We start from the raw sequence: 14,774 nt of genomic DNA, 5'->3' as shown, positions 1-14,774 counted from the left end.
TTATATATTTTCCAATAATTATTATTCCAATAAAAATAATGATAATAATCCAATAATTTAAATTATTTAATTAAATTAATAAATATAATATTAACTTAAATTAAATAATCATCTTATTTTATCGGGGTGTTACAACTCTCCCCCACTAAAAGAGTTTTCGTCCTCGAAAACATACCTCAAGCGAATAACTCTGGATAAGACTCCTTCATCTGACTCTCCAGTTCCCAAGTCACATTGCCACCTGCTGGTCCTCCCCAAGCTACCTTTACCAACGCAATCTCTTTACCCCGCAACTGCTTCAACTCTCGATCCTCAATCCTCATAGGTGATGTTTCAACAGTCAGGTTATCTCTCACCTGGACATCATCTACTTGGACCACATGCGACGGATCATGAATGTACCTCCTCAACTGAGACACATGAAAAACCTCATGCAAATTCGCAAGCGACGGCGGTAAAGCGATACGATAGGCTACCTCCCCTATCCTTTCCAAAATCTGATAAGGACCAATAAATCGAGGTGTCAACTTCTTCGACTTCAAAGCTCGACCAACACCAGTTATCGGAGTAACACGAAGAAACACATGATCTCCCTCTTGGAACTCAAGTGACTTCCTTCTCTTGTCGTGATAACTCTTCTGACGACTCTGAGCAATTCTCATCTTTTCCTGAATCATCTTAATCTTTTCCGTAGTTTGTTGAACAATCTCAGGTCCAACCACATCACTCTCCCCGGACTCATACCAACATAAAGGTGTCCGACATCTCCTACCATACAAAGCTTCAAACGGTGCCATACCAATGCTCGAATGAAAACTATTGTTGTAGGTAAACTCAATCAAAGGTAAATAACAATCCCAAGCACCTCCCTTTTCCAAAACACAAGCTCTCAAAAGATCTTCTAGTGACTGAATCGTCCTCTCAGTCTGACCATCAGTCTGAGGATGATATGCAGAACTCAATCTCAGCTTAGTTCCCAAAGCCCTCTGCAAACCTTCCCAGAACTTCGATGTAAATCTAGGATCTCTGTCCAAAACAATACTAGACGGAATACCATGCAAACTTACAATCTTCTCAATATACAACTCAGCTAATCTCTCTAACGGATAATCCATTCTGATCGGAATGAAATGAGCCGATTTCGTCAATCTATCAACAATCACCCAAATAGCTTCAAAATTCTTAGTTGTCCTCGGTAAACCAGAAACAAAATCCATACTGATACTATCCCACTTCCACTCTGGAATAGGCAACGGTTGCATTAGCCCAGACGGCTTCTGATGCTCAATCTTTGACTTCTGACAAGTCAAACAAGAATAAACAAAACTCGCAATTTCTCTTTTCATTCCCGGCCACCAAAATAACTTTTTCAAATCATGATACATCTTCGTAGCTCCAGGATGAATACTCAAGCCACTACGATGTCCTTCCTCCAGGATACTTTTCTTAAGTTCGGTAACATCCGGAATACACACCCGATTACCAAATTTCAAAACGCCATTCTCATCAACTCTGAATTCACCACCTTGACCTTGATTCACTAGAGTCAACTTATCAACCAAAAGCACATCAGATTTCTGACCCTCTCTAATCTCATCCAGAATACCACTCGTTAACTTCAACATTCCCAATTTAACACTATTGTGAGTACTCTCACACACCAAACTCAAGTCTCTAAACTGCTCAATTAAACCCAATTCCTTAACCATTAACATAGACATATGCAATGATTTCCGACTCAATGCATCAGCCACTACGTTTGCTTTACCCGGATGGTAATTCAAACCAAAGTCATAATCCTTCAGAAACTCTAACCATCTCCTCTGTCTCATATTCAGCTCTTTCTGATCAAACAAATACTTTAAACTTTTATGGTCACTAAAAACCTCAAATCTTGACCCGTACAAATAATGCCTCCATAACTTCAGAACAAAAACCACAACTGCCAACTCTAAATCGTGTGTCGGATAGTTCCTCTCATGAACCCTCAATTGTCTCGAAGCATAAGATATAACCTGCTTATTCTGCATCAACACACCACCCAAACCCAACAATGAAGCATCACAGTAAACCTCAAATGATTCCGACGAACTCGGTAATATCAGAATAGGAGCAGTAGTTAACCTTCTCTTTAACTCTTGGAAACCTTCTTCACATTTTGAGTCCCAAACAAACGCTTTCCCCTTTCTAGTCAACATCGTCAACGGTAACGCCAACTTAGAGAATCCCTCAATGAACTTCCGATAATAACCTGCAAGTCCAAGAAAACTCCTTATCTCAGAAACTGACTTCGGAGCTTCCCACTTAGCTACCGCTTCTATCTTAGAAGGATCAACAGCAACACCACCTCTCGAAATCACATGACCAAGAAAACTAACCTCTTCTAACCAAAATTCACACTTAGACAGCTTAGCAAATAACTTCTTTTCTCGCAGAACTCCTAAAACCACTCTCAAATGTTCAGCATGCTCTTCTTCAGATTTCGAATACACCAAAATGTCATCAATAAACACCACAACAAACTTATCTAGGTACGGATGGAAAATCCTATTCATATACTCCATAAATACCCCAGGCGCATTAGTCATACCAAAAGGCATTACAAAATACTCATAATGTCCATACCTTGTTCTGAAAGCAGTCTTCTGAATATCCTCAGTTTTCACACGTATCTGATGATACCCAGATCTCAAATCTATTTTGCTGAACACACTCGCACCAACCAACTGATCCATTAAATCATCAATCCTCGGCAAAGGATACCGATTCTTGATCGTCACTTTATTCAGTTGCCTGTAGTCCACACACAACCTCATAGTACCTTCTTTCTTCTTGACCAATGACACTGGTGCACCCCACGGTGACACACTCGGACGAATAAATTTCTTATCCAACAGATCTTCCAACTGACTCTTCAATTCAGTTAACTCAACAGCAGACATACGGTACGGAGCCATCGATATTGGCCTAGTACCAGGTACTAAATCAATCGAGAACTCAACTTCACGCTCTGGCGGCAATTCATTCACTTCTTCAGGAAACACATCAGGAAAATCACACACCACGGCTAGATCGCAAATCACCAGTTTATCTTTAGCCTCCAAAGTCGCTAACAGCATAAACAACTCTGCCCCATCTGCTACTTTCTCATTCACTTGCTTCGCTGATAGAAACAAACTCTTTCCTTCTTCAGTCTCAGGAAAGATCACGGTCTTATCAAAACAGTTGATATAGACTTGGTTAAAAACCAACCAGTTCATACGCAGGATAACATCAACCTGTACTAGTGGAAGACATACCAGGTCCATTCCAAAGTCTCTACCAAAAATACTCAAAGGACAATTCAAACAAACTGAAGTAGTAGTCACTGAACCCTTCGCAGGAGTATCAATCACCATACTACCAAGCATCTCAGATATCTCTAACTTAAGTTTCACAGCACAATCCAAAGATATAAAGGAATGAGTAGCACTTGTGTCAATAATAGCTACAAGAGGAAAGCCATTAATATAACACGTACCTCGGATCAAACGATCATCTGCAGAGGTCTCGGAACCCGATAAAGCAAAGACCTTGCCTCCCGACCGATTCTCTTTCTTCGGCTTAGGACACTGTGGGCTAATATGACCCAACTCTCCACAGTTGAAACAAGTCACAGTCTTCGACCGGCAATCTGCAGCCAAATGACCACCTTTTCCACACTTGAAACACTTCCTCTCATTACTGATACACTCATGAATACGATGTCCAGCCTGACCACATCTGTAACACTTAGCAGGGGCACTAGAGTCTCCCCCACTAGGCCTCTTCATCCCACTCTGTCTCTGAAAACCTTTGCCAGCTGCATACGGTTTTCCACGATCATTCTGATTCTTGTCTTTCCTATCAACCCTCTGCTGATAACTCTCCGCTCTGGCCTTGGTATCCTGTTCAAAAATCCTGCAACAGTCAACCAAATCAGAAAACACTCTGATCCGCTGATATCCAATAGCCTGCTTGATCTCGGGACGTAACCCGTTCTCAAACTTCACACACTTTGAAAATTCCCCAGTAGCCTCAGCATAGGGAGTGTAATACTTCGACAGCTCTGTGAACTTAGCAGCATACTCCGTAACAGACTTGTTACCCTGCTTCAATTCTAAGAACTCTATCTCTTTCTTTCCTCTGACATCCTCTGGAAAGTACTTCCTCAGGAATCTCTCTCTGAACACAGCCCAAGTGATCTCAGTATTCCCAGCAGATTCCAACTCAGTGCGGGTAGCAACCCACCAATCATCCGCTTCCTCTGACAGCATATGCGTGCCGAACCTGACCTTCTGGTTTTCGGCACACTCAGTCACTCGGAAGATCCTCTCGATCTCCTTCAACCACTTCTAAGCACCATCTGGATCGTATGCTCCCTTGAACATTGGAGGATTGTTCTTCTGGAACTCACTCAGTTGACGAGCAGCTCCCATTCCCACAACATTCGGATTTCCTCCAAGTACTCCAGCCAGCATACCCAGAGCCTCAGCAATCGCAGCATAGTCTCTACCTCTTCCAGCCATCTCTATTCTGAAAACCCAACAAGCTAAAACAATAAGTACTGATAGGGTTACACAACACCTATCTCGTACAGGGAAACGGAATAATTACGACTCGACTCGACCGACTATGCTCTGATACCACTAATGTAACACCCTTCTAAAATACCCCAATTATTTAATTAAAATAACAACATGTAAATCAGAGTAAATATGCAATTCAAGGGTGTCACACACTTTTTCACACCATTCAACAATATAACTGTCATGCTCTTTTATTAATTCAAAACATAAGCACTTTTGCATAAAACGCAGCGGATATAGATCAAATCGATCATTTAAAAACATGCAATTCATACATGCAAGATCGTTCAGCAACCAACAATAAAATAAGACAAACATCCCGTCCCGATGTTACATCTATCAGAGCATGACCCACTAAGGAGACTACACTAGACTCCAAGCACTAGCTTCTATTCAACTCACTGCTCGTTACCTGAAAAATAGATGTAAGGGTGAGTTCCTCAATCGATATAATAAGCATTATAAATTAACATGTAATGCCAAGTAATTTCACACATTCATCACCCTAATCAGATCATACATTCAGCAACTGCAACATCAACTAAAATCATACTCACTCAACCACAAAACACACGTATAATATTGGAATACATCCATTCATATTATACGCCATACACTACAAATGCAATGAGACTCCATGCATGCGGTACCGACTATTTGTGAACATATAGTTCACCTCACCGTCCAAATCCAGGCACGGCTACCAAGCCCACTAGTCCCACTCAATTGAGACCTAGTGACTCACTCACTAATTCCTCACCATGGGAATTAGCTACCACCCCAAATGGACCATGCTATGCACGCTAATCACCTAGCATGCAAACATCAACAACAGTCCATAATGACTAACTCACTAATTCCTCACAATGGGAATTAGCTACCACCATAAGGCCACAATATGCATGCTAATCACCTAGCAATGCTACATCATCAACAACAATTCAAATAGACATATGCTCACACTCTAAGCCATAAAACAGTCTATTCACAAATGCACACATAACTGATACATTCACAGCATCATGCGTACCATCACACCTCATCAGTATTTTATCACATAAGCATATCATATCATGCCAAATAGCAATCACAGTATTAGCACACTCTACTAATACCTATACTACTCAAAACAACGGGGAATGATCCCTAATATATCATACATCAGCTAAATTTCATTACTCAACTGAACAGCTAAAAACTGCACAACAACAGCTCAGGAAAATCACAAGTCTGCCCATACGCGTAATGCCCATGTCCATACGCGTATGGCCCATTTCCTGGCCAAGCCCATACGCGTAACACCATCCCATACGCGTATGCTACGCGTACCAACAGAGACTAAAACACGTTCAAAACCTCATCTTCCTCATCCATACGCGTATTGCCTAGTGCCATACGCGTACCAGGCCATCTCATACGCGTATTGCCTAGTGCCATACGCGTATGACCAGAAACCAGCATTTCCAGATCTGCAATGGCTTTCTCTGCTACGAGATCTATCCAATTCAACCTTCCACAGTCCAATTGTACACATTATTCGTTCATATCCCCTAACACGATTCATATCTTATTCAATCTCACAAATCCTAACACTATTGCATCTAATTCCCACGAATTTCCTTCAATTTAATCCAGATTCGTTCATCCCAAAAGTTCACAATTTTCATCACAATTATTCCAATCAGAGGTAAATCAATGGTTTATCACTACCCATTACATATTATCCCATAATACCCATTAAGCAATGATAAACTCCCCTTACCTGAGTTAATCCGGCGATCCTTCCGCTTCAAGCTCTTCCTCCTCTCCAACCCTTGTTCTCTGGCTCTTTTCCCTTTTCTGTGTCTTTTCCCTTTTCACGTGAAAATAACCTTTTTACCAAAAATGGGATTTTTCTAAATTCCAACTTATATATTTTCCAATAATTATTATTCCAATAAAAATAATGATAATAATCCAATAATTTAAATTATTTAATTAAATTAATAAATATAATATTAACTTAAATTAAATAATCATCTTATTTTATCGGGGTGTTACAAGAAATATGTGTATGGTTTGTGAACAATAGTTTTGGTAGTTTGAGATGTGGTGCTTCTATTGCAACTAAAAGAAAAATGTATGGATCACATCAAGGTTTATGAAGAAAGGTAGGTGGAAATGTTACTGAAACTTTTTTGAAGAAAACCTTTTTACGTTTTCCTTTTTTAATTGGAGAGAGGGAATCCCATTTGTGACTGTGGGGCGCCGCTTGGGTTTTTGTCCTCGGTCTCGGTTCCTATGCAACATTATATATACTACATGTGCTAGGATTTTCTATTTTTTAATATGTACACAATGCCCTTTGATTAACTTATTAATGTAAAAGTCAGTTAAAAATAAATTGAACTAAACAAAATTATATTATTCTAAATAATTAAAATTAACTCGAAACAAAAACATAGAAAAATCTAATAATTTATTTCAAACATTTTGATAATAAGATAAAAATAAACGAACTTAAAATGAATAAAAGTCAGGCGCAAAAGTGCTCAAAAAATTAAAATGAATGCACCAAAATGATCAGTGCGAAATAAACTTATTGAAAAAATACAGCATTTCTTTTAATTTTGAAATAAATTTTGACCGGTTAAACATGCTCGAGCTGATCAAAAAGTGGCCAAAAAATTAGATGAAAAATAAATCGAGTATACCAGATTAAACTATGCGAAACGTAGATTAATAAAGCTGATGTCTGGAAGCTTGATTTTAAAAATTATTTCGACTGATATTCTAGGCTATATGCGGTATGGAATGCATGTTATGATATGTAAAGATGCAACGACTATGACGAATGTGTTAAATTGGTGATTCTGGGTCAAAATTGGGGTGTGGCAGTTGCCCCTATTAAGTATCTTCAACTAGAGAATATGAAGCAGGAAACTCTTCATATCATCGTGGTGGGAGATAGTTAAATAATAAAAAAGACCCTAATTTTGTCCCTGAATGCAGATGATATGAAATGCTATGAATGCATGAATGACTCCTTTCTTTTATGATGATTTTAATCTGCTATAAATATGATGAACTCTAGCAAAAAAATTATGATAGATGATAGACTGACTTGTGGAAAATGATGGAAATATAGGGTAAAGGTGGCCCACAGAAAACAAAAAATGACGGTAGAAATTCGCTGGGGATAACAGTCCTACTGGAGGAAATACAAATGGGGAATATGCAAAGAGATTTTAACAACAGGTTCATATATGACCTGACAACACCGGAATATTCAAGGAATTTTCAACAACAGGTTCAAACAAGACTTGACAACACTTGACTATTCAAAGAGTGCTTAATTAACATGTTCAAACATGACCTGATAGCATTAGGGAATATATAAAGAACGCTTGAACAACAAGTTCAAACACGACCTAATGAGAGCTTGAACATCAAGGAAAGTTTAGCCAACAGGTTCATACATGACTTGACAATATTGGGAAAAAAATCAAAGAATTCCATCAATAGGTTCATACATGACGTGACCATTGGAATATTCAAAGAGTTTCAATAACAAGTTCAAACATGACCTGACAATGCTGAGGGATATCAAAAGGTTCCATCAACAGGTCCAAACAGACCTGGAATACTAGAAAATATACATTGAAATTTTCATCAACAAGCTCACATGACCTGCCAACATTGGAAAATTCAAAGTGTTTCAACAACAGATTCAGACATGACCTGACAATACTAGAAAATAAAGGAAATTTTTTTAATCAATAGATTCATACATGACCTCAACATTAGGATATTCAAAGAAAGTTTCACTCACAGGTTCAGACATGACCTGACAACACTTGGGGAAAAATCAAAGGGAGTTTTATCAACAGGTTCATACATGACCTGACGACACTGGGAAATTCGAAGAAAGTATATCCACAGGTTCACACATGACCTACCAATTCTTGGAGGTTTCACAGAGATTTTAACAACAAGTTCATACATGGCCTGACAACACTAGAAAACCCAAAGAAAACTTCAACAACAGGTTCATACATGACCTGACAATATTGGAAAACATACAAAACAAGTTTGATCAACAGGTTCATACATGACCTGACACTTTAGAATACATATGACAATTTTGGAGATTTCTCACAAGAAATTCATCCAATCAAAGATTTTGGAGATTCCTAACAGAGAATTTATGCAAAACAAAGATAAACGAGAGTCTTCTTATAAGTAGATCATCCATGCAAAAGGATACAATGATTCTTTACAAAGAAATCAAACAAAACCAACATCATTGGAGTTTTCTAACACGAAAAACTTCCAAGCTTCTGGGAATTCTTCAAGATGATGAGTCATACATGACTTTCACGGAACCATCAGGAAAGACAGGGTAATGAACTCTCTGTACGTGCCAACAAAAATTGGACTTTGACCGTAAGCAATGGATTACAACCAACTTTTAACGGATTTTGCAAACAACAATCAAACTTTGACCATAAGCAATGGATTACAACCAACTTTTAACGAATTTTGCCAACAACAATCAAACTTTGACCGTAAGCAATGGATTACAACCAACTTTTAACGAATTTTGCCAACAACACTTGGACATTGATCGTAAACAATGGATTACAACCAACTTCTAACGGATTTTGCCAATAACACTTGGACATTGACCGTAAGCAATGGATTACAACCAACTTTTAACGGATTTTTCCAATAACAATTGGACTTTGACTGTAAGCAATGGATTACAACCAACTTTGAACAGATAGGTGCCAACAACAATTGGACTTGACCGAGGGCATTAGCAAAATAAATACCGGCTATAACAGAGTTTGCCAACAACAACTGGACTTGAAATGATGTTGGCGACAACCAAACTTCAGATTCTAATTACAATTGTATTTACAAACGGAGTGACAATGATGCCAACTACAATTGGGTTTAAAATGAGCTCTTGTATCAACTGAGCCTAGAATAATGCCTAGTAGTAACTGAATTTTAGGAGACACCAATGAGTCTTGAAATAATTCCAGGGAATGACATAGAGGTTCTGGAAGTACGTCAGAACAATAATGACATGTCCGGGAACTCACCAGAGAGTAAAAGAAACGAATTCTAGAAATGCATAAGAATTACAAGTGATATTCTGGAAATACATCAGATAACAGACACATTCGATAATACCTCGTGTAAATAAAACAAATTCCGGAAATACATCACAAAACAAGACAGACACATTCGAGAATACATCAGATAAAATTCTGGAAATACATCAGAATACAAGACAGACATATTCGAGAATGCATCAGATAAAATTTTGGAAACACATCAATAAACAAAGGAGTAATCCGAAAATCCATCAGATAATCCAAAAAGGAATTGAACCTCAGGGGAAAAAATTTGATAGGTGCCAACTGAGTTGGACTTGAAAATGACAGCGAAAATCGGATGATGGTTTAAGGGCACCAAAGACAAACTAGGATTAGAGGTCAAAGGATATAGGATCAACAACAAGACCTGGATCAATGCAAAATGAGCGCGAAGTACATTTTGGCTATGCATGATTTGAATTTGTTTTTATGCATGATATATGAATGATCATGATATGAAAATGTTGACACTTGAGTGGACTGGGAGTTCGTAAAGGCTTTTATGGAGGTCATGTTTCCTCAACACCAAGAACTCAACCAAATATTTTATGATAGATGTTATCAAAGAAGAATTCTATCAAGCTTGACAACCACAACTTAGCCAATGGGATCCTTTTGAAGGATTAATGAATCGTGCTAGCATAATTTTCGGGCACTCGTCTTAAACTCAATAGTTGTTGACGTATGGCGTTTGAGCGATTTGAAAGCATGAAGAAAGAGGTTCTGCCCCTTCGTGGCTCATCTTGCCCCAGTTTGTTAGGTCTTTGAAAATGTTCACCTTGAAAGTGAGTTTGAAACAACTCGATATGAGACGATCTTGAGATGGCTTTCCCCAATGTTTGAATACCGTAGTGATCTGACCCTGATTAACCAAAACCTAGAATGTAGACTTCTGATTGATTGTCCTCGGCTAGTTGGACTCAATGGGCTTCTGAGGTGGCTTGTCCCAGTCTGAGTCTTGAAGCAAATTACTCTTGGCTAACTGAACCTCAGGGTGATTGGCTCGGATTGACTGATACTCAAAGTGATTTTCCCTAACTGGACATCTTTCACTTTATCAAGTTCCTCAACTGTATATTGTTGGAATTTCTTTAATGCTAAGTGCTGACTCGCAAATAAGATTGTTCATTCAAAAATGGTAATTTTAATGCAGTGTTTATGCAAAAATTTGAAATCAAAATTTATTGATATGAACGGGTGAAATGCAATGAACGGGTCATTGATAAGAACACAATGATGATCTAGTCATTCAAAAGGTGGAAGATGATGTGATCGATACAAATGATTAACAAAGATCTTCGTGGAGTCAGGTTAACACAACCTTGTTGTAGTATGCTTTTAGAATAAACCATGCCTCAATTAGGTCTTTTAAGGGTTGTAATTTGGCCTGATTCACATTTTTTTAAAACAAAGGGATATAAGGCTCAAATTTAATTTTAACCCACCCCTTCTTCTTGATGATCTCCAATTCCTACATTCAGTTAATTCGATACACGCGTTCGACTTTCAAGAGGGTTCGAAGGTGTAATGAGGATTCAAGAAGAATTTTCTTGAAATGGAAGTCACCTTATTTTGCTTTATTTTGTTGAGAATTTGAGGACCTCTTTTTTGTTTTTCTTTATCCCTAATTTTGTATGGACCACTTCATTGAAGCTTTCGTTCCATTGGGATGCCCTGATTTTTGGCTAAGTCATTTTTTTGTGGTGTTTGACTTAGCGGGCTTTTTCTGTTTTTTAAAAGGTGTTGACTGCCACATTATTGGTGGATAAATGAAAAACGAGTGAATACAAATGGATTAATTCAAAAGATGCATAAACATTTCATTAATCTTACCAATTCAAAGAAAACAACAATGCTTAAAAGAAACTAACAATCAACGTGCAAGGACATTGCAAAAGAAATGCTGAAACAACCAAATGATTTCCAGCTTTAGGGAATTGACTTCTTTAAACTTGATCCATTAACTTCGGGAGACACCCCTTGAGGTCTTCGCACTTATCTGGGAGATAGGTTGACGTTCACCACCAAGCTTCCTTCTTGAAAGGCTATGTACCTGCTGTCAACCCGTTGTTGTACTTTGGCTTTGAAAGCGTTGCAGTCTTCAGTTGAGTGCCCTTCTGATCCGACATGATATCCACATTTCACATTTGGGTCATACCCGGGTGGGTAAGGTTGTGGAACCGTCTTAAGAGACTTGGGAACCACCAACGAGTTTTGAATCAGAGGCTGTAGAAGTTGGCTATATGTCATGAGGATTGGATGACGAGGATCATTTCTTCTTTCCAAGTTATTCTGAGGCCTATGCTGATTTCGATATCTCGGGCCTTGGGCTTGTTGCTTTGGATGAGAAGCAAACTAGGATTGTTGGTAATGAAGACCAAAAGGTAGTGGTTGTTGTATAGCACTTTGGGCATTGCTAACTGCTCATTTTCAGCCACGTGAAGGTTGGGATCAAGAAGCTTTTTGACATTGGCACGACGATCTTCAAATTATTTTCCTTCAATCTCATCGTTGGACGTAACCCTCTTGGATCCACTACTCACTTCTCCTTTGCTTCTGTTGGCATGGGTCGTGACATTGGAAATCCAAGGTGATATCTCAATGCTCTTACCGGGAAACAATGATATCTCGTTAGCCACATCCCTGACCTCTTCCTTGTGGTACAAAACCTTGAGGGGTTTCAGGGGTCCTTTGCCTTTCTCATTACCAGACCCAGAAATCAAGATATATGTACCTGAGCCTTCCTCCATGAGTGTTGGTGACCTTTTATCAATCAATCTTTGCAGCTTGAGCTTAAAACTCTTGCATTCCTCGATGGAGTTCCCCATTGTTCCAGTATGGTATCCACACTTGACCTTGCTTAGCGCTGAAAGCCTTGGTACAAGAACTAAAGACTAATTAATTCTCGTACCAAGGCTTTCAGCGCTAAGCAAGAATCTAGATCATGTCCCACTGCCCCTTTATGGAATTCTCATGTTGCATTTGGATTGTACCATGGCAGGTATGGTGATGTAGGTGTGAGAGCTCGAGGGGTCACCAAAGCATTCTGGATCAGCTGGGGGTAGAGCTTGCTATATGGCATCGGAATCGGGTTGTTGTGATCTTTGTTCCCCTTGTTCTGATTCTTATTTTTGTTCCGAACCTGACTTCCGTGATTTTGAGGAGGAATATCCAGAAGATGTTGATGATGACATCCTGAGGGAGGGCCATATGCTGGTAGATGAGGAGTTGCCACATAGAATTGCCCTTGACTTGGGGTAACACCAGATAGATGTGGAGCACTAGCTCCCTCCGTTACCGCAATGGGTATGGGATGAACCTCTTTTCTCAATAAAGCTTGCAGAGTTTCCACGACCCATCCCATTTGGCTCTTCAAAAGATTGAGTTCCTCCTTCAATGCTTCTTGACTTTTCCGTAGCTCGTCCATCATCACCTGAGACATGGTTCTTTGTTCTAAACGCGTGTCGGGAATCACTTTGTTGATCATGGACAAAGGATGGATGAGTTTTTTTTTGTATTTTGTATGGAAAATGACATGCATTTTGATGAGATGCAGATGCAATGGAATATGAATGAATGAAATGCAAGACATGTATATTTGTTTTTTTTCAATACACAAGTTCAAAAGTCTGTGGTACTGATGAATCTGATGGCTTTCCAAGAATAGGTTCTCACCGGGTATGATCTAGGGTTTCAAAAAAAGTTCCTAGAGTCATGGATCCATTAGACTGTTTGTTTCCTGTGGCAACTTACTTGTCAGGCATCAACTCCATCTAAAGAATCTACTCTAAGTGAGGTTCTCGCATCGACCCAACGAGAAATTAATTTCGCGGACCCATACTATGCAATCATATTTCCTATTTGGTCACATGATTAAGGTTCTACAAATGGTCCTTAGAGTTATAAATCCTAATGAAAATATTGAAGCTTACGGTAACTTACTTGTCGAGCGATAACATCCTCCCAGGGATCTACTCTAAGTAAGGTTCTCGCACTGACCCAATGAGAAATTCATCTTGTGGAACCGCACTACTCAACCTCGTCCTATCTTATGTTTTTACTCGAGAATTGGGTAAAAAGTCTTTCCCACAAGGTTTACAATCAGAGTATCTAAGTACCAAAGCATAATGGAACCAATACAACAGATATATCAATATGACAATAAAGATAGCAAAAGTAAGAAAGAAAAGCCACACAAGTAAACAAACAAACGCACACAAACGACCTAACTAGGCTTGACTCACTTAGGGAGTTATCCCCAGCAGAGTCTCCATCTGTCGCACCTCGAAAAAATGAGAACACGACTTAGCGAAGCGCAATCACACGCTCGCATGATGGACTAAACAGAGTCGCCGCCGAACTTTATTTATTCCTAAAAAGGAAAGGGGAAATATTGATAAAACCCAAGAAAGAACGACAATGATTATGGTTGTCGCAACCAATATCAGGGTTCGGGAGTCGATTACACAAGGGGAAGGTATTAACACCCCTCACGTCCGTTGTACTCAACGAGAACCATTAGGTTAGTTTTGCGCATTAGTGTTAGTTTGAAATATTAGGCTTCTCGAGTTATTAGGTGGGAAAGAAAGAATAAAAGAGAAAAGAATGTTTTTGGATTTTACAACGATGAGGACTAAACCTAAGTTTTTTATTAATGGGCCTGACAAGATTTGCGAATCCTGCTCCTACGTATCTCCAGGTGCAATAGAGAATTCAAGGCTTACATAGTTCTGGGTAGAAAATGTTTGTTTGTTGGTTGATTTTAGCGAAAGCTATCTTGTACTAATCAACGGGAAACATTATTTTACCCAAAAGAGATGAGGAGCGGACGTATACCACACATCAAATGGATTTACAAATCAACATTCGGAAAAACGTCACTTATCTCAACTCAACAATTATGGCCGAAGCATTGCTTTGCATCATCTTAAGACAATATGTCAATCGTTTATTAAAAGGGTTGTTCTGATCAATCGCACGACGGTGAAAATAGAGTTTGATTGGTTGAATTTATTTTTGG

This window comes from Lathyrus oleraceus, chromosome 3, assembly GCF_024323335.1.
Source record: "Lathyrus oleraceus cultivar Zhongwan6 chromosome 3, CAAS_Psat_ZW6_1.0, whole genome shotgun sequence".
Taxonomy (NCBI): domain Eukaryota; kingdom Viridiplantae; phylum Streptophyta; class Magnoliopsida; order Fabales; family Fabaceae; genus Lathyrus; species Lathyrus oleraceus.
The sequence above is the reverse complement of the archived record's forward strand: the minus strand, read 5'-3'. Positions refer to the sequence as shown.